Source organism: Canis lupus, chromosome 3 (genome assembly GCF_003254725.2).
Source record: "Canis lupus dingo isolate Sandy chromosome 3, ASM325472v2, whole genome shotgun sequence".
Lineage (NCBI taxonomy): Eukaryota > Metazoa > Chordata > Mammalia > Carnivora > Canidae > Canis > Canis lupus.
Genome location: NC_064245.1, coordinates 56,173,689 through 56,199,568, shown reverse-complemented (window position 1 = coordinate 56,199,568; position 25,880 = coordinate 56,173,689). Strand labels below are relative to the sequence as shown.

Sequence of the window (25,880 nt, the reverse complement as noted above, 5' to 3'; positions counted from 1 at the left end):
AGGTTTAAAACTGGCAACTGGGATGGAGACAGGGTGTGAGGGGTTAAAAGGAAATTAAGGCAGCTTGGGGATGGGATTTGGTGCAGACGTGGTCTCTCTCTCTCTCTCCTTTCTTGTCTCAGGTCCGAGTTGCTTTGGGTGGACAGAGAGGAGCGGTGACTTACTTCCTTAGGCATCAGTTAGGCAAAACTTTGACCTCCCTGCTAAATTGTGTCACCCCCAAAATTCAGATGGTGAGGTCCTGACCGCAAGTATCTCAGAATGTGACCTTGTTGGGAAAAAAGGTCATTACAGATGCAGTTGGTTAAGAGAAGGTCATATCGGAGTTGGTTAGACCCTTAATCCAATGACTGGGCTCTTTATAAAAAGGGGTATTCTGGACACAGGCGTCTGGGGAGAACTGCACATGACGATGAAAGCAGGGATCAGGGTGATGTGTCCTAGCTAGGGCATGAACTACCAGAGAAGACTGCCAAACATAGCCAGCAAACCTCCAGAGGCTGAGAGAGAGAGGCATGGGGCAGAGTCTTTCTCATTGCCCTTGGAAAGAACCAACCGTGCCCCCACGTGGAATGCTGGCTTCTACTGAAGCCAGCTAGTTCATGACGGTCTGTTACTGCAGCCCCAGCAAACTCTCACAGCCAGGCAGGTAAGAGTGGTGGCAAATGACAGGTTGTTCTTGTTGGAGTCAGCCTCCACCCTTCCCTGTGCCACCCAGCTGCTCCTAAAGAACCTGAGACTCTCTGTTCCACTCATACACTGAAGCCTCCACACCCTCCCCTCTCTAGCAGGTAGGGAGGAAACAAGTTTTCATCTCAGCAGGGCCCAGGGAAGGTTTCCAGGAATCTTTGCTACACAACTGGTGGTAAACTCTGTCTTTAAAACATCATGACAGGGGATCCCTGGGTGGCGCAGCGGTTTGGCACCTGCCTTTGGCCCAGGGCGCGATCCTGGAGATCCAGGATCGAATCCCACATCGGGCTCCCGGTGCATGGAGCCTGCTTCTCCCTTTGCCTGTGTCTCTGCCCCTCTCTCTCTCATTCTCTCTCTCTCTCTCTCTCTCTCTCTCTCTCTCTCTCTCTGTGACTATCATAAATAAATAAAAATTTAAAAAAAAAAAACATCATGACAGGATGGGGGATGGAAGGCTGCCTACCTGATTCCTTCTTCTCTGCATCTTGGGGATCTAGGGTCTCTACACCTCTGGTGTAAGGCTGGTTCAAGTTGTGGTCACCCCTGGATGCACATTAACAGGATCTGGAAGCTTCAACAAACAAAATAAAACAGTGTCTGGGTCCCCAGCCTGGAATCTCCAGTCAGGGGTGCTCAGCCATCTTCCCCATGTGATCTCATATGCAGCCCAGGCTGAGACTCTCTGGTCCAGAAGGAAGAGCAGAGCAGCCTGTGTGGGAGGGTGAGAAGCCACCATGTGACTCCTGCAGGACTCCAGAGTCATGTTATTATAGAAGATGCACATGGGGTCCCTAAAGAATTCCATACTGGGCAGTGAGTGGTCACGTTTCCATTGCTGAAAATTATGTTAGCAGCAACAAAAAGGATATTTTGGAAAGAGGAGGCAGGGAAGGCATGAAGACCAGCAAGAGGCTGTTGTGCAGTCTAGGTTAATGGCAGGGAGCATCTCAGCGGGAACAGTGCCGAGAGGGTGTAGCGGCGTGGGCTTAAACCACATGAACAGTCCGTAGCTTTGAACAAACTCTAGGCAAAGTTGATTTGGAGGTTGAGAGAGAGAGGGGTGAGACCAAAGAGAAACCCAGTGCATGTCTAATGGTGACACAGTAGGATGGGTAGCGAGGCCGGAAAGTATCCCGGTGAGCTCTGTTCCAGGAGGACACTGGAACTCAAGTGAGCAAGTGAGGCTGAGTCGTACTTCTGGAGGCCATCACCATTTTTTGAGCATGGATTGAGACCAACCCTAGGACCTCCAAGGTTTAAAAGGAATAGGGAAAGGAGCAAAAGCAGAGCAAAAGGGGGCACGAGACAACACCAGGAGAAAGGAGGAGGGATTGCTGTCAGAGGCATCAGAGAAGATTTCTTCTGGAAAATCAGTGTGAGGAGTAACCAGGGGGTTGGGAAGTTTAGTGAAGGAGTTTCAATGGATTGGTGGGGAGAGGAAGCCAGGAAAGAAAGGGTCGAGGAGCTGGGGGTGAGGAATGCCAATGGAGAAGAACTCCTGTTGTAATAATAATGTACCTAACACCTGCATCGAGGGCTTTTTAGTTGTGAAAACATACACATAACATAAAACTCACCATTTTAACCGTCTTAAGGTACACAAATCAGTGGTATTTAGTGTACTTAGCATGTGACACAATCGCCACCACTAGAGCTAAAATAAACTTCCCAATAAATGTCCAGTCTCCAGAATAACCTCATTTCCCCTTCTTCCCAGCCCCTGGCAATTGCTGGTCTTCTTTCCATTTCTATGAATTTGCCTATTTTGAATATTTCATACCAATGTGACAGTTTAGTACATGGCTGACGTCTCTCACTCAGCATATGGATTTCTTTTGTTTTCAGGCCAATCTATGTTGTAGCATGTGTGAGTACTTCCCTTCTTTTTATGAATGAATAATATTCCATCCTGTGAATAAAGAACAATTTGCCTGAGCATTCATCAATTTGCGGGTAATTGGGTTGCTCTGCGATAGAGTTTACAATTTACCTCAGTCCAGATTCTCTGAGAGGTGGATGCCAGAATGGGATTGAATACGCAAGGATTTCATTAGTTAAGCCACCTGTGAGGAGAGTGGGGAACGCTGGGCAAGGGTGGGAACCATGCAAGCCTCTGACCCACATAAAGGGGAGAGAGGGAGGGATGCATAGAAATGTTCTCGGCCCCAGCCAGTCCAAGTGAGACTCAGCAAGGCCAAAGTCAGATGTCCAAGACTTGTGTCTCCCGTGAACAAGCTCCCCTGTGGACCCTGGCAGTAGCTCCAGCGAGGCAGAGCCAGGGACAAACCAGCAATGACTTCAGAGCCCAGTGGCTGAGGCCCTGGCTGTATTTGATAGTCTGTGCAGAGCTCTCTCATGGCCTCCACACAACATTCAATCTATGAGGCAGATATTATGTTTACTATCCATATTGTAGAGCTCAAGAAAACTGAATCATAGAGTCTTGGCCGATATCAATTGGGCAGGAAGTGGTAACACTAATGTTTAAACTCAGATTTTTTTAAATCTCTGTTTTCCCCAAAATATCTTCAAAATGCTTGGAGAATCTCCCCCTCATCTCTATTCTCTGTTCTGCTGCCATTCTGAAGTTCTCAGGATTCATCCTCCGAACTGCAGCTTCTGACAAGTCTTCCTGCCTTCACTGCTTTCACACAGATGGTCCTGCACGTCTCTGCTCAAAACGCTCTGATGGGTCTCTGTTCTTATAAAATGGAACCTAACTCCTTGGCATGATTTGTTAGACCTCCAGGACGCATCTCCTGCTCCCCTTTCTAATGAGCTGCCTCTCTACATCCTCTGCCACACGAAGCCACCCTGCGTCCCCCAAGGATCCCCAGCTCCCTCAGACCCCTCCTCACCTTATGCTCTCTCTGTCCCTCACAGGTACCTTCTCCATTCCTTTGATCTGAGAACTTCTACTCATCCTTCAAGACACAGTTTCTCTGATCTCCAGGTCAGGATTAGTGCTCCTGGGATGAAGCATTTATAACACCGCACTGTAATTAATCGGCTAGCTGTTTGTCCCCCAGAATGTGGATCCCGGGAGGGTTGGGACTGAATCTGATCCATCTCCACTTTCCCTGTGCCAGAGGCAGCACTGGCACAGAGTAGCTGCTTAATCAGTGTTTATAAGCCACCCAGTTAGATCAAGGAAAGCCTATCACAGATCAAAGCCTTGCTTTTCAGTGGGTAGAACCTCATGATTTCTCACCTGAGCCTGGTGGTGGAAGCCAGGGCACTTAGGCTTCTAAGGAGAGAAGAGTGGCAGAGCTTGAGGAAATCAAGGGGTAGACGACCGACCAACATCTCCCCAGTAATCCCGAGCCTTCAACTGGCGGTTCAGAACCTGTGAACCAAGGAAGTGGTTTTCTTCAATCACTCAAGACACATTTAACAATAAGAAGATCAAGTTCCCCTCATATCTCTTTAGTTCCTACCTGGAGTAGCCTGAGGGAAGTGATATCTGATTCTATGAAAAGCACAAGGCTTGAAACGTGCAAATGCCAGAGGAGGCGACGGCCTGAGTTTTGATCTATGGAAAGGAATGATAAACAGGACTAAGATCTATTAACCTCACATCAAAGTGAATCGCAGCTCCTTCTTTTCAACAGCAATTAGCATGGCCATTTCTTGACTCTTCAGTGGAGTGAGCCCAACTCCCTCTCTTAAAAAAAAAAAAAAAAAGGCAGAAATCTGATCTTACAGAGAACTCTGGCAGGAATATTAAACTGCCCTCCCCACTTCCTTTCCACAACTGGAATCAAAACTACCTTTCATCCCTCTGGTATGCAGATTCCAGAGCCTCCTGGACGGGGTGAAGTCTGCTCAGAAACGAGTGTGGTGCTGGGCAGGGTCGCGTGTAGCTGCAGGACGGTGAATGTGCGAGCTGGGGAAGCAGCCCGTAAATCAGTTTCGTCCCCGCCTGGCTCCGAGGAAGCAATCATAATTGTGTAACTCTCTTTTAAGACCTTCCTCCCAAGTACAAATGCACTGCGGGTGAGAAGCACAGGACAAAGCCGGTCTGGCAGATCAGGAAGAGAAAGAAGTGGGAAGAGAAGCAGGGCCCTAACCCCAATTCAGATGCCCCACCCCCCACCCCGTCCAGCCACCCCTCCTACCCCATCCACCCCCATCCACTCCCTGGCCAGCCAGGTTTCCTGTTCTCACCAGTCGCACTGGGAAGAGCTGGCTGGGCAGACAGAAAGGCCTCCCCTGCCTGGAGCACTTAAAACACCTCTGTGCCTGGAAATGCAGGAGTCTGGCTGGGTCAGTTCTCAGGAAAGCCGCAGGGAACCCCTTCTGGATGCCTTGTGGACTCCAGGCTGCTTCAAACTTCCCTTCTCCTCAGAAGTGGGTTGTGCCTTACCCTCAGGCTTTCACTTTTTTACTTTTACTTTTTCCCTCATTTAAACAAATACATCTACATCTACATCTGGGACCTGCTGCAGTCCAGGGTAGGCACCCAACCAGTGTTAGCTTTGGGGTCATGTAAAGGCCCACTATGATCTCCTGAGGGGTCTCAGCTTCCTCAAAAGACAAGACGCAGGGTCCCCAAAGTGGGAGCACTCAGAGGTCAATCTTTACCTGGGGAACTGTGGTCTTGTGCCAAAGCTCAAATGCTCCTCTTGCACGCGATCTCCTCTGTACGGGCTCTGCTCCCACATCCTGCCGCCACCTTCAAACGTGGTTTCCCCTGTTTGAGCCTGGACACAGCTGGCTCTTTCACTTCTCCTTAGCACGGATGCTTGCAGTTTTCACAGGAGCTATTCAAACACCAAGAGAGAATAAAATTAGAACAAGTACGGATGATGCAAAAACAATGACCTCTATCACTTACAAGGCTGTCCTGGCCACCAGGTGCTCCGCGTGCCGGTCCTGTGCGGCCACACAGAGCAGATGCCATCCTCACGTGATGCGTGGTAAGAACAAGGGATGTTATGTACTGGGTTGCCCACCACTCCTCCTCTCTTCTCTGAATACTACACTCTTCGGAGCAGCCTCTCACCCTCTTCCCTCCAACATTCAGTAAGACCTGCTGTGGACTGGTGATCCAAAGCATGGCTTTGGGTCAGAATTGCCTGAATTCTAATCTCAATTTCGCAACTTCCCTCAGACAAGTCTCTTAACTTCTCCGTGCTTAGTTCTGCATCCTCAGAAGAGGGATGATTTTATGAGTACTTCGTCATGGATTGCCTCCTAGTGTTGTGATGGGGAGTAAAAGCTCCTATGAGTAGATGCTAGGAATATTAACAAGCCAAGGAAGAAGTGCTATGTGGTTATTTTTACTCTGGAGGGGGCAGCCTATTGTGGCACCCATCCCCTTGGCCACAGCTGACCACCTAAAGAGTGGACACACTACTCATGTGGCTAGTCTACTTCTTCGGTTTTTCTCAGGGCATCCAGGTTAGGAGAATCAGTCCCACTAGGGGCAGAGGAGGGCAACAGCTTGAGATATGAGATGCAAGAACTTCTTGCAAGGGGGCTGAGTGCTGCTGCCAGAGCAAATCCAAGAAGAGGGAAAAATTTCAAGAGAAGCACTCCCAGCAGCCTTTGAATCTCTACTAGATGTTGCTGACATCCAATAGTACCCCAAAGCTTCATCCCATCCCAGACCCCACCCCTATCTCCTAGAATTCTAGTACTCATCAATGGTAATAAAACAGTAACATTTTAATGTCTTCAGGGTGAAGAACAATCCTATTAAAATAACTGTTACTCACAGAATAACCAACCCCTGATTCAAGACACTGTAATACAGATAGATGATCTGCAAATATTTTCTCTCAGCCTGTATGTTGCCTTTTCATATTGTCTGATGGAGTTCCATTTGTTGATTTTTGCTTTTGTCACTTGTGCTTAAGAGGTAAATATCCAAAATATAGAAAGAACTCATATAGTTTAAAAACAAAAACACAATCCAATTAAAAAGTGGACCAAGGATTTGAATAGACATTGCTCAAAAGAAGATACAGAAATGGCCAATGGGTTCACGAAAAGATGATCAATATCATGAATATCAGGGAAATGCAAATCAAAAACACCATGAGACATCACCTCACGCCTGTTATGGTGGCTATCATCAAGAAGACAAAAGAGACCAAGTGTTGATAAGACTGTGAGCTAAATTGCAGTGGTTATCACATTGCAATATATAAATGTATCACATCATCATGTGCAGCTGAAGCTTACATAATGTTATATGTCAGTTTTTTTAAAAGACACTACAACACAATATTCAGAGACATATTACACACCCAGAGCCATAGTTCATCCTTCAACACAATCACTTGAGCCAGACTTCCCCAGTTCTCACCACCATTTCTCACTCAGACTCCTCTATGCTGTAGCTCTGTAATGCTGGATGGTTTAACTTGGCCATCTGGGCCAGCTATTTGGATGCCATTCTTGATTATTTTATTTCTGCCAATTTCATAATGCCAACTTTATATTCCAGCCAGTTAGTAAGCAGTTGGGTTTCCAACCTTCGTCAGTGACACTCATAAAGGAAGGGAGGACAATGGGACAGGGAGAGGAGGACTGAGGGCATCATGCTTGGTATTTTTCAAGAAAAATGTGGTTGGCGATGTGAGGTTTCGTGAAAATTAGTGCATATCAATTCCCAGCAAATGCCCAAGATACAACTGAGTCTTTTTTTGGCAAATAAAGAAAATACCAACTTTACACTTAATTCATATTTAATTCTGGGGGATAAGTCTGTAAAATTTTTAGTTATCCATAGTTACTATGGAGTATCAACTACAAGGAAAAGAGAGGTTAGTGGATGTTGCTCTTTGCATGTGGCTTTCTAATTGGTATAAGTTGCACAGAAGAATTAGATAAGCAACCAAATTCCCAACTTCACAATGATGTCAGTCATAGGAACACATATTCCGTCAGTCTCTATAAGTCTCTGTGTGTCTTATAGGTGTGTGTGTTTAGAATAGTCTGGGAATGAGGAATCCTGGCTCCAACACTAACGTGTAAAGCCTGAGACAAATTCAGGATTTAGGAGCATCATTTGGCCTTTCTTTCTTTTTATATTCACAGAATTCAATCAATGCAGTGGAAAAAGCTTACAATTAGAAAACATCAAGACTCTAAACCAGTTCTGCCTTAGGTTTATGCTCACTATGTGACCTAAGACAAATTACTGCCCTCTCTCAACCTATATGGTCTCACCTTCAAAATAGGAGTAATAACTTCTGCCCATCTTGTTGGGTAGGAAGGATCTGATGAATTAATATATGCAAACTACATGTGCATTGTAAGTACAGGATGACACCACCATGACCATCACCATCATTACCACCATCATCCTCATGATCGCCAGGATCACCACCATGATCACCACCACCACCACCACCAGCATCACCCATCACTATCACCATCACCATCAGTACGACCATCACCACCATTGTCATCATCACCATATCACCATTACCACCATCACCACTACCACCACCATAATCACCATTATCATCATTTATTTTTGGCCATGGTTGGTGGGCATTCCAATAAGTGGGATGGGTCTAAAGCAAAGTTTCTCAATCTGGGTTCTACTGACATTCTGGGCTGTCATGGGGTCCTGTCCTCTGCATTAGAAGGTATTTGGCACTAACCTGGCCCATGTGCCCATAGCACCCCCTTCCAGTTGTGACAACCAAAAACACCTCCGGACATTTCCAAATATCCTTTAGGGGTAAAATCACCCCCAGTCGGCAGGCAGTCAGTGGCCTAAAGGGCAAGCCCTGTCTTCCCATAAGATGAAAGAAGGATAGAAGAAAGAGTTAAGCTTGTTTGGCAGTATGGCAACCATCATTCTCTGAACATTTGGATGGGACTCAAAAGAGATATCTGCACCTGTGTCCCATTGCTTCTAGAATATTCTTTTGCTCCTGTTCCCAAACATTCTTTCTCTGAATTAGAAGTCATCAGCCCAGTAGCCTTTGACTCCAGGTGTCTGTCTCAGAAAGCTTACATTGTTTTACATCAACCCCCCTACCCTTTGCATGGAGAGTGCACCATTCACTTTAATCTCTGCTGATCTTCCCAGTAACCTGGAATGAGGAATCTGAGGATATTATAGAGGGATGCCTGGCTTGTGGCAATGCCATAGGTGGTAATCCTTGTATACATTCACCTGGAAAAGATACAACTCAGAGAGTAGCCAGGGAAATCTGCCTTTTATCTTCAAAGTAGCAGGTCACCCCCTCCCCAAAAGCTAGCTGGGGGAGCTCAAACCCAAGTGCCATGGGGTCCTTTCTGATTTGTGTTCTACTTGGTCCTCTCCCATTAGATGTGTGCCCTCTAAAAGATCCCAGCCATCACTTTGCCTCTGACAGTGTTATCATTTGTATTTTGTCTTGTCTGGATTCCTTTTTTTTAAAAAAAGATTTTATTTATTTATTCATGAGAGGCACATAGACAGAGGCAGAGACACAGGCAGGGGGAGAAGCAGGATCCCTGCAGGGAGCCTGATGCAGGACTCGATCCCAGGACCGGGATCAGGCCCTGAGCTGAACACAGATGCTCAACCACCGAGCCACCCAGGAGTCCCTGTCTTGTCTGAATTCCTAAAGTTGATGTTGCAGAGCTGCCTCCTCTCTTTGCAACCACACTGGCCCAGCTGCAGAGGCCAGGTGCCGCTTCTTCTAGCCCCAGAAATGTTCACCTAATCTCATGCCTCACCTTGGCTTTAGAGCCCCTCCAGAGACCGAGTACTATGTGCTGCTCTAGCCCCTTGACAGGGAGGAGAGATGGGGCTCTGCAACATTCAAATAAGAACAAAGGACTTGAGGAGCTCTGGGGTGACACAGTTGGTAAAACGTCTGACTCTTGGTTTCAGCTCAGGTCGTGATCTCAGGGTCATGAGATAGAGCCCCATGTCTGGCTCCATGCTCAACAGGGAGTTTGATTGAGACTCTCTCTCTCTCTCTCTCTCCCTCTGCCTTTTCCCTCCCCATCCCTGCTCTCTGTCTCTCAAACAAATAAATAAATCTTAAAAAAAAAGAATAAAAGATTTGGAAAACTTAAGCACTCAGATGCACAATTCCACCCCTCAACACATCAGCTAGTTTATTTTTCCTGTATTCCTGTCTAATCTTTGTTTAGGCCCAAACATAGCTTGCACACTTATTAAGGTATAAATATAATGATATGTCCTTCTTTTCCATAGTTAATACCATATCATAAGCATTTTCCACTTTGCTTTAAAAATTACCGTTTTAATGACCACCTAAGCTTCCATAGAGTGGTTATAAAATTCCTTACTTAACTGTTTTTCTGAGATCTAGTCTTTTTCTGTTTTCCCTATTAAAGTTAATTCTGCAATTAACATTCAATATCTTCCAAAATTCAGAATTTTTTCTTTTAAATTATTTCCTTGGGACAAATCCCCAGAAATAGAATTGAGTTCAAGGACATACATGTTTATATGACTTTGGTACAGCTTGCTGTTGCCCAAAGAGTTATCCCAGTGACCATGGTGTGAGCAATGTTGGAATAATTATTTTATCACATCCATGTCATTATTTTTTTAATGGTATCAGATTATTTATCATTGTTTTCTCCAACATCTTTTTGAATACTATTAAAGGCAAACATTTTCTCCATATGAATTTTATTTTATTTTATTTTTTTGTTTGTTTGTTTGTTTGTGATAGTCACAGAGAGAGAGAGAGAATGAGGCAGAGACACAGGCAGAGGGAGAAGCAGGCTTATGCACCGGGAGCCCGACGTGGGATTCGATCCCGGGTGTCCAGGATCGCGCCCTGGGCCAAAGGCAGGCGCCAAACCGCTGCGCCACCCAGGGATCCCTCCATATGAATTTTAGTTCCATCAAAGAGTTCATGGAAGGGACAGAGGAAGAGGTTTATGTCCCAAGTTCTACTTCAAACCATTTAAAATCACACGTTAAATTACAAATGTTCTGTCCAAAGCCTTCCTTAGGCTCACCACTCTCTGTAGGTTTTGTGGTTGCTGTTTTGCTCCTTCCCTCACCTCATCCTCTTGTGCAACACCTCTGTACTGCCTCTTTCTCTAGTCATGGAACCTCAAACTTCTCATGCTTTTATCTCCCAGAACCATTCAGCTTTGCTCAAACCCATACAGGTGCAAACACCTCAAAGGTAAAAGAACCAGCAGACATAGAAGGCAGTTAGTGACAGCGTGTTAGGCTTTAGCTCAGCACCCTTCACAATAGACATTACTGCTGATGCTTCTGGATAAATAGAGGGCTGTCCAAGGAGTTCTGGTGAAGAAATATTTCTGTATCCCATCATAAGCTTCCATCATGGAAGACTATCTGAGTACAGTACCTCTTCGTCACATACCTGAAGCACCACCTAGAGAATCTGTACCATGCTTCTGATAGATCTGACAATGCTTTCCTTCTAGATGTAACAAAAGCAGCAGCAATCCCCGTAACATTAGCTAGCTCTTCTATAGCTCATAGCACAGGCCAAGGACGGCTCTAAGAGTTTCACATTTATTAACTCATTTAATCAACCCTGAAAGCATATAGATTAAGTATGGGAACTATGCCCAGTATACAGATGAGGGAACTGATGCAAAAGTGCACCCAGAGCTGGAGTCCATTCCTAGACCCTGTGTGTGTCCTGCGAGCCTTGTGGGATGCCAAGACCAGTGGGGTCGGGGGGAGTACATGGGACCATGCAAGCCCCTCTGACTCCTTGCTCTGCCCAAACCTGGGCTGGCTCTGTGGCCAGCTCCTCATGCAAGGCTATTCAGAAGGAACACATATTCGGAACCAGCATGGGCTCAGGCCTTCTCCCATGCTGGCATACAAGGTTCTCAAGACATGCTAATGTCCCATTTTTCTCTGCTGGCCAGGGTTAAGGTCAGAGTGAATGTGGTTGGATAATGGATCTTAGTCAATTCTGCACAGTAGTCGTGTTTTGCTGCTCCTAATGCACCCTTAAAAATCAATCCCATTGGCATTAATAGAACGTTCTCATTAAAAATATATGAGACATGCTGAGTGGCATATGAATGGAAAATAAACATTATGAAATGAAGTCAGGGACTGTGTGGAGTCTATTCTTTCCTGACTTCTATTTTTCTCCAAACTCTCAGGCCTTCACTCTGATGATTGCTAATTAATTACTAGTTATTTGTGCGAAATTAGCAGCATCACTGTCTAAGTGGCAGTACCATATATCAGGAAAGACAATAGCCTTTGGGTGGAATCTCAGCTGTGCTACCAGGGGCTGGTCCCTCAGCATCTCTGAGCTTTATGTTTCTCCTCCATGAAGTTCAGGTGGCTGGACCTCTTCCCACTGCCCTGCAGGCTCCAGGAAACCCACATGAGGCCATGTATGTCTCAGCAATGCCTCCACCCTCACTAACTCTGGGATTTTCTCAAGTGACATACCTGGGCGAACCTTAGTTTCCTTGTCAGTCAAATGTAGAAGACAGTATGGGATTGAGTGAGGAAATTGAGGAGGAATCGGTACCAACATAGTTTGCAAATATGAGTGTGCTGTGTCTGCATAATAGATGCCTTCTGAAAAATTAACAAGGCAGGAAACAACAAATGTTAGAGAGGATGTGGAGAAAGCGGAACCCTCTTGCACTGTTGGTGGGAATGTGAACTGGTGCAGCCACTCTGGAGAACTGTGTGGAGGTTCCTCAAAGAGTTAAAAATAGATCTGCTCTACGACCCAGCAATTGCACTGCTGGGGGTTTACCCCAAAGATACAGATACAGTGAAAAGCCGGGACACCCCGAAGTTTATAGCAGCAATGTCCACAATAGCCAAACTGTGGAAGGAGCCTTGGTGTCCATCGAAGATGAATGGATAAAGAAGATGTGGTCTATGGCTACAATTGAATATTACTCAGCCATTAGAAACAACAAATACCCACAATTTGCTTTGACTTGGGTAGAACTGGAGGGTATTATGCTGAGTGAAATAAGTCAATCGGAGAAGGACAAACATTATATGGTCTCATTCATTTGGGGAATATAAAAAATAGTGAAAGGGAATAAAGGGGAAAGGAGAGAAAATGAGTGGGAAATATCAGAAAGGGAGACATAACAGGAGAGACTCCTAACTCTGGGAATGCAAAAGGGGTGGTGGAAAGGGAGGTAGGTGAGGGGTGGGGGTGACTGGGTGACGGGCCCTGAGGGGGGTATTTGATGGGATGAGCACTGGGTGTTATGCTATATGTTGGCAAATTGAATTCCAATAAAAAAAAAATAGATGCCTCCTGACTCCCAGTAACTTCACAAATTAAAAATAATGACTAGGAAAAGGATAGAGATCCTCAGTTCTTATGGTATATCTCTTTTTGCACCCTAAAGATGGTGTGCTGGTTGCACTACACCATTCTTTCCTCCCCCATTGAGAGACTTTGGAGAGGCTCACCATTCATCCCTAAGGTGACACAGAAGAGGAGCTGTGTCAGACATGCTCAAGCTCAGTGGTCAAGTGTTATAGGTAAAGTGTAATGTGAATGTACTACATGGGCTTCTGTTGGCTTTATTCACACACCAGGGCCATCCAAGCCAGCATCAACTGTGACATTTCAGGTTCCCCAGAAAGCAGATATTTATTGGAAGGTGGAGCAACAACTGTATGAGAGTCATCCCATGAAAGGAGCAGGGCTGGGCCAGGAAATCCTGGGCCGTAATGGGGTCTGGTAGAACTTCTGTCTACACCTAGTCCTTTCTTGGAGGGGGGATAATGTTCCCCTACGCACCCCTAAGGATGTGCACATCCTAATCCCCAGTGAATATGCTACTTTACATGCAGAAAGGGACTTTGTAAATAAGTAAGGATTTTGAGATAGGGACCTTATCTTAGATTACCCAGGTGGGCCCGTGTAGTCAGTCACAAAGCTCCTTATAAGAGGGAGGCGGGGGTGTCAGAGGCAAAGAAGATGTGATGATGGAAGCAGAGGTCAGAAACACAGAGATGAAGATGCTATGGTGGTTGCTGCCTTTGAAGATAGAAGAAGGAGCCATGAGCCAAACAAAGCAAGTGGCTTCTAGAAACTGGGAAAGATGAGGAAATGGGTTCTCTCCATTTCTTTGTTTTTCCTTTTTTAAAGATTTTATTTATTTATTCATGAGAGACACACAGAGAGAGTCATAAACATAGGCATAGGGAGAAGCAGGCTCCCTGCAGGGAGCCCGATGTGGGACTCGATCCTGGGACCCCAGGATCATGCCCTGGCCAAAGGCAGATGCTCAACAACTGAGCCAGGTGTCCGTTCTCTCTATTTCTAGAGCCTCCACAAAGAACTCAGTCCTACACACCCTTTGTAGACTTCTGATATCCAGGACTGTAAGATAATAAGTTTGTGTAATTTTTAACTGTTAAATGTGTATCAATTTGCTGTAGTGGCCATAGGACATGGACACAGAAGATCACATGAGGCATCTCTGTGGCTGCCTGTGACCTCCAATGCCCTTCAGGCTCTGTACGGATACCAGAGGAAAAGCTGCTGAGCTTTAAATATTCCCTCTCTAAAGGCACAGAAAATGTTCAGCCTCAAAGGGTGTGGGAGCTTCACAGACCTTCACAGAACCCGCTCCCTGTATTGGTGCTGGGCTTTCTCGATGCAGGCATTTTGACAGGCCTGGAGCATCAGGCTCATGCTGAGCTGGATGGCCCATCATGCACAGGCCAGAGTCTGCAACACGGACATCAGTCACTGTCCAACATGGTGAGAAGGAAGTGTCAGAGGGAGAGAGCAAAACTGTGTACCTCAGGAATTCAGACCCTAATATCTCAGGGACACTGAAATCTCAGGGACGCTGGGGACTGAGTTTCCTAATTAAAAATCATTCCACAGGGCTGTCTACATACTATTTAATTTCTCTTTGTTTGGTTCCTAAACTCAACCCTGAACATATGTTCCAAAACCTCAGTTTCTTGTGTCCCTTTCCACAGTTCATCTCTAAACACAGCCCTAGTGCACTCTCCAAGAATCCACACTTTTCTGGTCCCCATATGACTAGATGCACCCTCCCACCCCCACATGGCACCTCCTGCTCTGTGGGCTCCATGTGGCCTGCCCACCGAAGCCACATCCCAGCTCCAAGAATGTAATCCCTTGCCTGGCTGGGGGTGTTTTACCTGCTAGAGTTTGGATGCAGAAAGACCCATTGCTTCCAATGAAGGGAGGACCAGGGTTGACCTTGTTATGCTCTGACTCCAGGGGGGATTGCTGCATCACAGTGCAGAAGGATTTGGGGGATGGGAGGTGAAGGAAGAAATCCCAGACTGCACATTCATGGTGTAGGCAGCTGGATGGGAGGATGGAGAGCACAGCCCTGGGGAAAGCAGAGACATTTCTTGGGCTGGCGAACCAGGTTAAGGCCTCCTTATGACTCGGTTTGCAACTGAAGCATCACCCAGCAGCAGACCTGATCCTCTAGAAAAGTCTGTAAGGGGTTCCGTAAGGAGGTTTGACCATTTTGAGGACGTTTACCTCCAGGTTGTTCCTCAGAGGCCCACCGGGTTATGACAGAGCATCTGATCACGCTTCTGCAGGCCCCAGCTGGGTGAGCCCCAGGTATCTACCACTGTCCTGGGAGCAGTCAGTCCCAGCCTCCAGCCTACAGCAGAGCTCATTACTGCAACGCACCCAGTGCTACACCAACACCACCCAGAGATTAATTGGCTGTTACAATCTGATTGCTTGGAGCTCCCTTGTTGGAAGTTTGAAAAGGCTAACACCATCCGTGGGCTCCTCTGATGGCACTTTTTATGGCAAACCAGGCTGAGGACAGGGATGCTTATATGCAACCCAGCCGCCCAGAAGGGGTCATTAGCTGCCTCAATTATGGACCATGTTTTTCTAAAGCTTACTTTGGTTCTGGGTTTTCCAAAGTTGTAATCAATCCAAATTAAACTGCGTGAGATGTTCAATAAAACAACTGATTGTAAACCATTTGCAATTCGGTAACTTCCAGAGCTTATTATCCTGGACGCCTAAGGTAATTTTTTTACATAAATGTGTGATATTTTCCATCCCTTTATGGGTTCAGTTTGGAAGTTCAGCATACAAATGTTGTTTTCTTCATTTCTTCATTATTTCATTCACTCATTCGATTCAATGATCAATTCAACAATTAAGGTCCACTGGATGGGTCCTAGGGACAGTGAGAGAATCACAATAATGAGCATGGCACCCCAAAGAGTTTGTAGTCTAGAGAAAACACAGATACATAGATTGAGTACAATGCAATGAGATATGTGTTCTAACGGGTGCACCCAGGGACACCGAACCTAGAAACATTGACAACCCACTCTGCGTGGAGCTTGGAGGTTGCAGGAGAGATCTGAAGACTGGACAACGTTTGAGCTGAGGAGAAAAACCATGAAGGAGACACTGGCATGATCTAAGCAGTTTGATATGTTTGGGGCTCTGGTTGTCTGGGGGAGGAGCTGGAGGGGCTGGTCGGTGAAGGGACTCCAAGGGTCACAGCGAGGAGCTTGGCTTTGTTCTGAAGGCAGTGCAGAATTTGTGGTCGGACACTTCATGGGGTTCAAGTTCTCCTGAAAACCAATGGATTTTGCCAAAGGCAGTCTTCTGCTTTACCTGAGATTAATGTGCTCTCTTCTGTAGTATTAGAATTCTTTATCATAAGAAAAAGTCAAACAGAAGGTTGGTTATCTGGGTGAGAAGCTCAGGAAATAATCAAGTATAGATAGATAAAGGTTTTGGAATCATCCAAATTTTTTTTTTTAGTTGAGGCTGTAGCAATGGATAATTTCACTTCAAGAGAATTGATTAAAAAGTAAGAGAAGAATCTTGAGATACAACAAAAATTACCTGGTAATATACTTAACAAAATATAAGAAAGTGTCATATAGAACTTGGCTAAAGGACATAAAAGAAATTTAAGCTATCAAGCCTCTGTAAATAATAATTCTCTGCCCAGCTGAGTCCATTCTAGCCAAACTCATTGTGGAATTAGCTTTTAGAATTTGATTTAAAAAGAAAATTCTAGTGATCATCTGGAACAACGGTGATCTGAGACCCTGGGGTGCTCCCCATGCTCTTTCAGGGGACAGTCTGCTAGACCCAGTTATTTCCATAACAGTAATCAGGTGCTGTTTTCCATTTTCACTTCCGATTTGTGTCCAAATGTGTGACAGAATTTCTCACAGGCTACACGACATGCAATGATGTCATCATTCTGACCGCTAACAGATCGTGTGCTTTTGTATTCATGGGTTTCTTCAAAATGTTCAAAAGTAGCCAATGTAGAGGATAAATGTGTAAATTTTTGAAGATTACCTCGGTTTGCTGTCTGTGTTTTGACTGTGTCCCATTGTCCTCTTATTTTTTCCTGCAAAAATATCCATAATACCCTGTAAAGCATTACTTTAAAATCCCAACGTTTTCCTCACATCTATGCAGAAACCAACAAGAAATAATGCATCCTATTGTTAGATTTTGCAAGTCCTAAGTTTTGAAAACTTTACTGAGAAATAAATAAAATCTTTAAAAAAATTAAAAAGAAAACTTTACCAAATTATCATTTTTTACATAAAATTTATTTTAGAATGCAATATTTTGTTCAAAAGTAAAAGAAACCTTACTTATAATTTAATTTCTTGTATTTATGGACAGATTATTGGCTTAGAGAAGATCAGAAGACAAACTTTTCTCAACTCACAAATTTACCACCTTCGTCTAGATCCTGAAGAAAGGTCAAGTGGGCTTGAGAGAATTCATCAACTTTATGACAAGAAGGAATCTATTCCAAGGAAACTGGGGAAAATTGTAATACGAAACAAAAATATGACAAACGTTTCTGTTTCCTTGGTTTATTTTTTTTAAGATTTTATTTATTTATTCATGAGAGGCACAGAGAGAGAGAGGCAGAGACACAGGCAGAAGCAGAAGCAGGCTCTCCGTGGGGAGACTGATGTAGGACTAGATCCCAGGACCCCAGGATGGATCGAGACCTGAACCAAAGGCAGATGCTCAACCACTGAGCCACCCAGGTGCTCCTCTTTGGTTTCTTATATGTTAATAATTTACCTTATTGTTTCTCACACAACAAAATATTGTCAAAAGGTATTATGGTGGAATAGTACTATGCAGTTAATTTGCTACATCGTTTTGAAACTAATAGCTTGATGTTTAAAGGAAAAGACATTGAATATTTAAATGTAGGCATGATGGGCTCTTTGAAAGCCAAAAAATGTGTTTTACATTTTTTTCCAACTAGAAACAATATAGCCAGGGAAGCCTTTTCCAGCGCAGGAGAAGCGCACTCCATAATGAGAAGACCAAAAAGCCTTATTAAGCCAGCATTGCTGACTGCCTGCTGAATGAAGTCAGTCAAAGATATAATGGTGACTCTACTTTCTGATAAGATCAGTGATGACATTAATGAATGTGATTTTTTTTTAAATTTTGTATAATGAAATATAGCAGCATTTGGGAAAGCTGCATAACTCAATGAACCAATATCTTCTAAATTACCAATACATGGCATTACAAAACCATGAGTAAATAATTTATTCAAAGGATAAGATAAACAAACAGGTTTTAATGTATGAAAAGTTCATTGCTGTCATTTCAGACTCCACAGAGCAAACAATCTTTAAGAAACTTCCAATTGTTAAATTTTTGTGTAGTATCAAAGAAGAATATCCATAGTTGCCAAAAAAGTTATTAAAATACCCCTCCCATTTCCAAATACTTACCTATGTAGGGTCAGATTTTCTTCACAGGCTTTAACCAAGACAACATCCACCTGTAGATGGCATGCTGAGTCGGATGTAGGAACTAGGCAGTGTTCTAATAAGCTGGACATTGGAAATATTTGAAGCAATAGTCCTTAGAGCTATGGCTACTGGTTGGTCTCTCACTTCTTGGGAGACTCCAATTCTCTCTGATCCCAGATATCACCTCTGCTGGTCCCCAGGGCTTGCCTAGCAGGATGAACCAAACCCCAGCTCCTGGGAAGTCGGAGCTCTTGATAGTCACACTACTCAGGTGAGCACAGTTCTGTTCACAGTCACCACTGTCTGAGATAGCACCTAAAGGAATCCAAATGGATCACATGAGTTCTACACCCTTTCACCCCTGCTATGTAACCAGGGCTATACCACCAAAAAGGGAAAAAAGAGAGAGACAAACAGACAGACAGAGAGGCTTGCAAAAATGTAAAACAATACTTTTCTCTTTTCCAATAATTTGTTTTGGAAAACATAGCCATTTTTATAAAAATTATATTATTTATGTTAACATGTTATAGTTACATGGCATTTGTTTTTAAATGATTTAGCAAATAAGTATTTTGAATAGTTCTCAGTTTTAATTTTTTTTAGTTTTAATTTCTAATAGGTGAATATCAGTAGGTATAACACACATGAAACAAGCATTCTTTGAAGTCCTCAAGAATGTTCAAAAATGCAAGAGAGTCCTGAAGCCAGAAATTTTAAGAATTTTTGATCTGAAAGAGTAAATGCATTAAAATAGTCAAGTTTTTGAAAAGGAAGAGTAAGAAATAGAAATTTTCCCTTCTCGATTTTAAACCGCATTATAATATAAAGCAGGCCACCTGAGTGGCTCACTGAGCATCCAACTCTTGATTCCAGCTCAGGTCATGATCTCAGGGTCCTGGGATCCAGCCCCATATTGGTCTTCATGCTCTTGGGATTCTCTCTCTCCTTCTCCCTCTGTCCCTCCCCTCAATCTCTCTCTCTCTCTCTCTCTCAAATAAATACATATATCTTTAAAGAAATAGAAAATAATATAAAGCAATAAGGTGAGGCTGGCAACAGAAAACACATATTTGGCCCAGAATATATATATAAATATCCAGTGAATGATAAAAGCAGCATTTTGAATCAGGGGATGGAGGTAAAGATTATGTAATAATTATTTATTATTTTTAAGTCTTATAAAAAGTTACATGACAAAATAAAATATAAAGAATATATCTGTAATATATTTTATAAAAGGTTAATAATATAGTTAATATGTAAGGAGTTCCCAATAATTAATAAGCAAAAAGAGAATCACAGAATTAAGAGGATAATGGGCTAATTTACAAAGCACGCTATTCAAAGGCCTAATAAACACATGAAAAAAATTTTTCTCATTAGCAACAAAGAAACGGAATAGTTAAAATCAGATATCATTTTTATTGATTGTATTCACAGAGAAATTTACTTTGTAGTCCTGGGAACAATTTTTGGGAAATAAGCACATTGATCATTATTCTCAGGACTTAATAGGCTCCTTTTTTTCTGAAGAACAATTGGTCAATCTGTAACAAATTATTTAAAAATGTGCATGTTTTTTGACTAGGAGCTTTCATTTTGGAGAATTCACACTAGCAAAAAAATCCAGCATATGCACAGACACTATGTAGAAGACTGCTCTTCACAACATTGTTTTTACTAGAGAGAAATTAAACCAATCTAATTATCCACCCTTAATAAGGGATCATGTCAATAAAATGTGGTATAGACTTACCTTAACATACTGTGCAGTCACTAACAATGACAAGGACACATGGAAAGATGCCCAAGGCAAATCAAAGGCTAAAAAGAGTAGATTATAAATTAATATGTTTAGTACGAACCCACATGTGGGGAACATCACCCGTATTCATCAATATGTGGTCTTCCTCCTCTTCTGGGCGTGCAGAAAGTCATATTTTTCAGTTTCATTGAAGTTAAGTGGAATCACAGGACTAGTTCTGGCCAACAAAATGAGTGCAGAAGTGACTTGTTTGACTTCTGGGCTGAAGCAGTAAAAAACTGATGCTGGTTGTACAGTCCCGTTTCCCCACCCACAGCAACCAAGAAGGCCATGCGGTCCAGACAGTGTGGTCACAAGACAAGAGTCTCTGTGAGCTTGGCTCACAGAATGGCTGAGTAGAGCAGAGCCACTGCCAATCTGTGTTGGAAAAGTATGAGGAATAAATCTTTGTTTTATTAAGCCACTGAGAATCCAGAGTTAATTTATTGCTGCAGTAAAACTTAGCTAACATGAGTAATATGCTATTTTTTTAAATAAAAATCACAACAAAAAGAATGTGTGTGGGGTGCTATGTAAATGTGATTGGTAAAAAATTTTATGTTGTGACTTTCTCCGGATGATCTATTTTCATAGCTGTAATTTAATCCGTATTTTTTTTCCTTGAACTTTCTACAAGACACATGTATAATCAGAAACTCTGAAGCTGTTTCCATTTTGGAAAATGAAAAGTGTATCGATAATATCTCGGAGAGAATTCTCTGGTCATTTGAGGGCTTACTCCTGTCTACTCACATTTAGCCCTTATTATAAGCGGAGGATGATAACTGCCAAGTATGTGTTTCTCAATAAACAAGCATATCTGCCTGGGCAAGAGTGTGTTTTCCTTCTGGAAGGGTATTGAGAGGAGCTAGCATTGAAATGAAACCTAAGATTGTCAAAGTGGGTGATGTCAGATGAACAGATCCTTGAATACAAAGCTACAAAAGGAAGGACCTGGAAGGGGTAGGGAAAGGGAGTTGAATGAAACCACTGAGCCAAGTGACCCCAACACATCTTGACTTGACTCCAACAGTGTCCCGGAGGAGCTAGCGTAGCCATTGGAAAAGCTAGAGATCTGCCAAGATCTGTGAAATCAGCCGCCTTAAGTTAAGGCTCTGTTTGTTCACAGAATGTTATTCATTCTGTGACAGAGTACAAGAAAAAGCCATATATTCTTTTTTTTTTTTTTTCAGGAGAGAAAAGAAAAGCAGAGACGTTCGTGCCATTTCATGAAGAGCACTAATGTTTACTCACACGTGTCTGTACTTCCACCTCCTACTACACGTCCCATCATTGCGTCTTACCTGTGGCTACTCCAGGCCAAGTCAGGAAGAGCTGAGGATGCAGAGTCAAGGGCGTGTGATCCAAGGCACAGGAAGAAGGCTGCGTCTGAGGGATGGCTTGGGGAGGGGAGTCTGTATGTCATTTGTAGTTTACTCTACCCCACGGATTGGGAGTTTCAGATTTCTGGAACCTTTAGAATTTCCCCAGTGTTAACTGTCCACACAAGCAGCAGTTTTCCCATGGGTATGAGCAATCAGATAAGTATCTAAGAGATTTGCAGGAGACAGGAGCTGAAGTGACGATAACTCCACGTGCCAGTTGGTGAGCTCCCATGTCTCAGCCCCAAACCCATCCTGCTCTGCTTGTTTCTGGGATGCTGGAGCGGGAGCTCTGCAGACCACATCTCTGCTCTGCTGACTGCTTCCTGCCTGGTCTGGCAGTAGGGGTGCTGGAGGGAGGCTGGTGGGCTGGGGGAGCCAGGGGCACCAACAAGTAAGATACAGGACACCCAGATAGATTTCAGTTTCAAACCAATAACAGGTCCCTGTTTACCATAAGCGTGTGCACGATCTTGCATGAGATAAACTAAAAAAATCTCTATCGTTGATCTACAATGTAAATTTTGGGCATCTATATTTTTATTTGCTAAATCGGACAGTCCTCAGAGAAAGTAGGCATTAATTATTGTTCCTCCCTGGATTATTCACCTCGAGGCCACAGTGTGTTCCAAGAGAAGGGACTGAATTCACTGGACAGTCTGTCCAACCCTTGCTTGAAGAATCAGCCTATTTCATACCCTCAGCGATGCCAATACCAACTGACCAGTGTCCCCTCCTCTGAAGTCTGGGTCCCAGCATCACAGACCCTCCTCTCAGTCCAGAGACACTGGCCCTAGCCAGGCAGTGCCCCTTCATAGAAATCTGCTTCAATTCAGAGATAGTTTCCACTTCTTTCTTCTGTCCCCCAGCCTTAGAAATGGTAGTTGCTACTTCTTAAGACAGGCATATTTTTGACCTTTTCAGTTCTTCAGAAACTAATGAGCAATTCTTTACAGTAAATTTTCTTTGTTAAAATGAGTGACATGGTTTTTCTTTGGATTGGGCTTGCCTGATGCATCCACTCCGTAGCTAATCGTGATACAGGCATGGAAAGCGCCAGGGGAAATTGAATGGTGGCATAGATGTAAAGTAGAGGGGGAGGGTGGGTGGTTGTCTGGACTCTCCTAGGGCTGGGGGACTGGGATCTAAGGGAATTAACCTGGATGGAAATGGGCTGTAGGGATTATCATGCAGAACGTCCGTAGAACTGCCTGACAAGAGAGCAAGAATGACTACCCTCCAGCGGCTGGTACCAAAGGGAAGAGAAGTTGACTCTGGAGTGTGGCACAGGATTCTGCAAAGATGTGGACATGAACATGAATGGCAAGAAGGAGGAACACAAAGCAATGGTGCATCGGATCAATGGTCCAAACATGGCCATGGAGAGCATGCAAGAGCAAGCTCTTCCCCTTGCTGCAGGAGCTACAGCAGGGGGCAGGAACAAGATCTGCATCAGAGTCACCCAGAGCCGAAGTTCATGGAGGTCGGGGGCGGGGGGTGGACACATCCAAGGAAAGCACTGGAACACATAGATGTTCCCAGGGAGCGAGTGGGAGCAGAGAACAAAGGAAAGATCTGGGAGGCATGTGATGGGGTGCACACCCCAGGAACCCTGACTTGGGTTAGAATCTGCTGTATTGTGCTGCAGAGTGTTGGGGCAGATGTCTTTCCTGGGCTTTTTAAAGGCCAGTGGCAACAGGTGAACCCATCATGTTACTCACTGTTCCATTGATCTTCAGACCCCAAGTGTATGTAAAAACCAGACTGCCACTAGCCTGGGGCAGGTGATCGTCATCTCTCCTGCTGGTGGAGGGCAGCAGCCTCCCAAGGCAGCTGTATTCATTTCCTATCATTGCTGTAGCAAGTTAACCCAAACTCAGTGGCTTAAAACAACACAAATTTATCATCTTGTGGCTCTGGACGTCAGAACTCCAACGTGGCTCTCATCGGTCCAGAATCAAAGTGTCGGCAGGACAGCGTTCCTTCTGGAAGATCTAGGGGACAATCTGCTTTCTCGCCTTTTCCAGCTTCTAGAGGCTGTGCCCGTTCCCTGTCTTATGATGCATATCACTCTGACCTCTGCTTCTCTGAGCACATCTCAGACTCTCCTACTCCCCTTGTGACGTGGGCTCTCCCCAGTAATCCAGGCTAACCTCTCATCTCAAGACGTGTAACTTCAGTCGCATATGCAAAATCTTGTATCCAATATAAGGAAACACATTCACAGGAAACACATTCACAGGTTCCAGGAATTAGGGTGCGGACAGTTTTGGGCACCATTATTCTGTCTCCCACGGGCACCAGGACGGAGTTTCAAGTGTACCAGTCCCTGTGACTATTCCAGGTGGACAGGAGTGACTCACCTGTTTATGATGCTAACGCCCCCCCCCCCGCCCCTGGTGGGAGGTAGCCGTCACCTGTCAATCTATGTTGGGTGCAGCAGGGGTGGCAAAGAAGAAAGTGTGCACAGTGGGCTCAGGTCTCCCCCAGCATGCTCAGAGCGGATCATGTGAACAAGGATGGTAGGGGCATCTTTCCCAGTGTGACCAGTTCCCATGACCCACTGGACTATACACATCCGTTTTAGCCTCTAACCCTAGAGGACTTCAGGTAAGTAGCAAACAGAAGGGAAGTTGACAAGAGCAACGAGGAACCAGCTGCAGGGAGGTGATGCAGACAGAATGCCCTCGGGGTGTTGCTGCCACCCAAGCCCTCACCAGATCTTGCCCCAGAGGACAGACATCCTCCCACAGAGGACCAGCCCGGATGGGAGCCAATTGGCAGTACCATACCCATAGAAGTTTTATTTGTGACTTAGCAGCCAGGACTTCTGTTCCAGAGCACCTGCCAAGTTGGCCAGCAAGAGAGGTTTTCTCAATATGCTAGGCCAGAAAAAGCAACCTCAATTTGCTCACATGACCCTTCGTCTGACAGGTTTAAGAAACACCAGAAGTTAATTATCTGAACCTAATTTCCCAACTGGTGTAATAAAGGAACAGAGATGTTAGTTAGCAGCTCCTGTGCAGCATCTGGAGTGAGAGCTCCGGAGGACAAACCCCTCCCCAGGCCAGGCATGTCCTGGCCACCACCTCATCCGTGTGAGCCTCCCAGGCATATGGCTCAGGATGCAGGCCAACAGTTGCATAAGCAAAAAAAAAAAGTACATAAAATGACAAAGTTGTCACCTTTCATAACACATCTCTGGCCTCCTGGGTTGACATCTTTTTCTCATTCATGGTGGGGGCTGCGGCTATTTCTGTTACTTGATCTGTTATCGTATCCCTCCCCTAACTTCTAGGTGAAGAAATGCCACAAAGGGATTAAGTGACTCAACAAACATTTAGAGGACTTTATGAACTGGCCCGGAGCTTGTCTCGGGAGCCTTGCAAAGGCGGGCGGAAGCTGTCCCTGCACCACGGGACCTGGGACCCGCAGCCAGGGAGAGTGGGGGTGTGAGTAGTCAGGGTCTGAAAGTGAAAGCATCGATCGCTGCAAACAGCCACAGACACCGTTCAGGGGGCCGGGGGAACACAAGGCTCGGTGGGGAGGCAGGGACTGTTTCCAGAACAAAGAGTCTGTGCTGAGCCCCAAAGGACACAGAGGTAGAAGGAAGAATAGGGGTAGACATGGCAGGGCTTTTTCTGGGGGATAATGACCCTGCGGTTGGATTCCAATTTATATCCGGTTCATAAAGGGCAATGGAGAGAAAAAAGGAATCACAATGAAATACAGTGTATGATTCTTGCCTTCGGGAACCTGAAGTCTTAAATGCACTCATGTAACAACAACAAAGCTATAAAACACTGGGCAGTGGAGGGATTTGGGGCGGGACAGGTGTCTGGGTCTGGGTTTAGACGGAGGTTAGAGGAGGGTGGTCTTATTTCTGGGCACTTCGGCAGCCCAAGCCCAGTTTTCAGGACATTTCCAAAGTCCATGAATGGGCAATGGTTCTAAGACCCAAAAAGTTCCAGAAGGCTGGCAAGTGCCTCAGGGCTTCCTTATCATCAATGCTGTTGCACTGACAGGGAAATAAGAAAGGCTCCTAAGTATCCACTACTGTGGAGTCTGGGGGACCTGGAGGTAGATCTTTGCTCCGCTGGCTTCTCACTGTGTCTTCCTGGACCTCAGTGGCTGGAAAGCTAAAAGCAATCCCCGTCTTCCCTTGCAGCCAGGTAATGTTCCACATGTATGTCCCACCAAGCTTGAGACTAGGGCAAGAGCTGATCTGGAAACCGAGTCAAGTAGCAGCAACACCAATGAGGGAATGGGGAGGAGGACCAGG

At 44.7% G+C, this 25,880-nt stretch overlaps 1 long non-coding RNA gene across 2 annotated transcripts; it reads right to left on the bottom strand.

Moving 5' to 3' along the window:
• Positions 1 to 1,068: 1,068 nt before the first annotated feature.
• Positions 1,069 to 15,810, bottom strand: LOC112653558 (uncharacterized). 2 transcript variants are annotated; one of them, XR_007409899.1, is made up of 7 exons: positions 15,533 to 15,810; positions 5,278 to 5,456; positions 4,464 to 4,683; positions 4,131 to 4,357; positions 3,905 to 4,039; positions 3,552 to 3,662; positions 1,069 to 1,264 (listed from the first exon to the last, which is right to left on the bottom strand). It is a non-coding gene; the product is annotated as an uncharacterized LOC112653558 (long non-coding RNA). The 2 variants fall into 2 exon arrangements; XR_007409898.1 differs by having other exon boundaries at positions 4,131 to 4,225.
• Between the last annotated feature and the right edge of the window lie 10,070 nt (positions 15,811 to 25,880).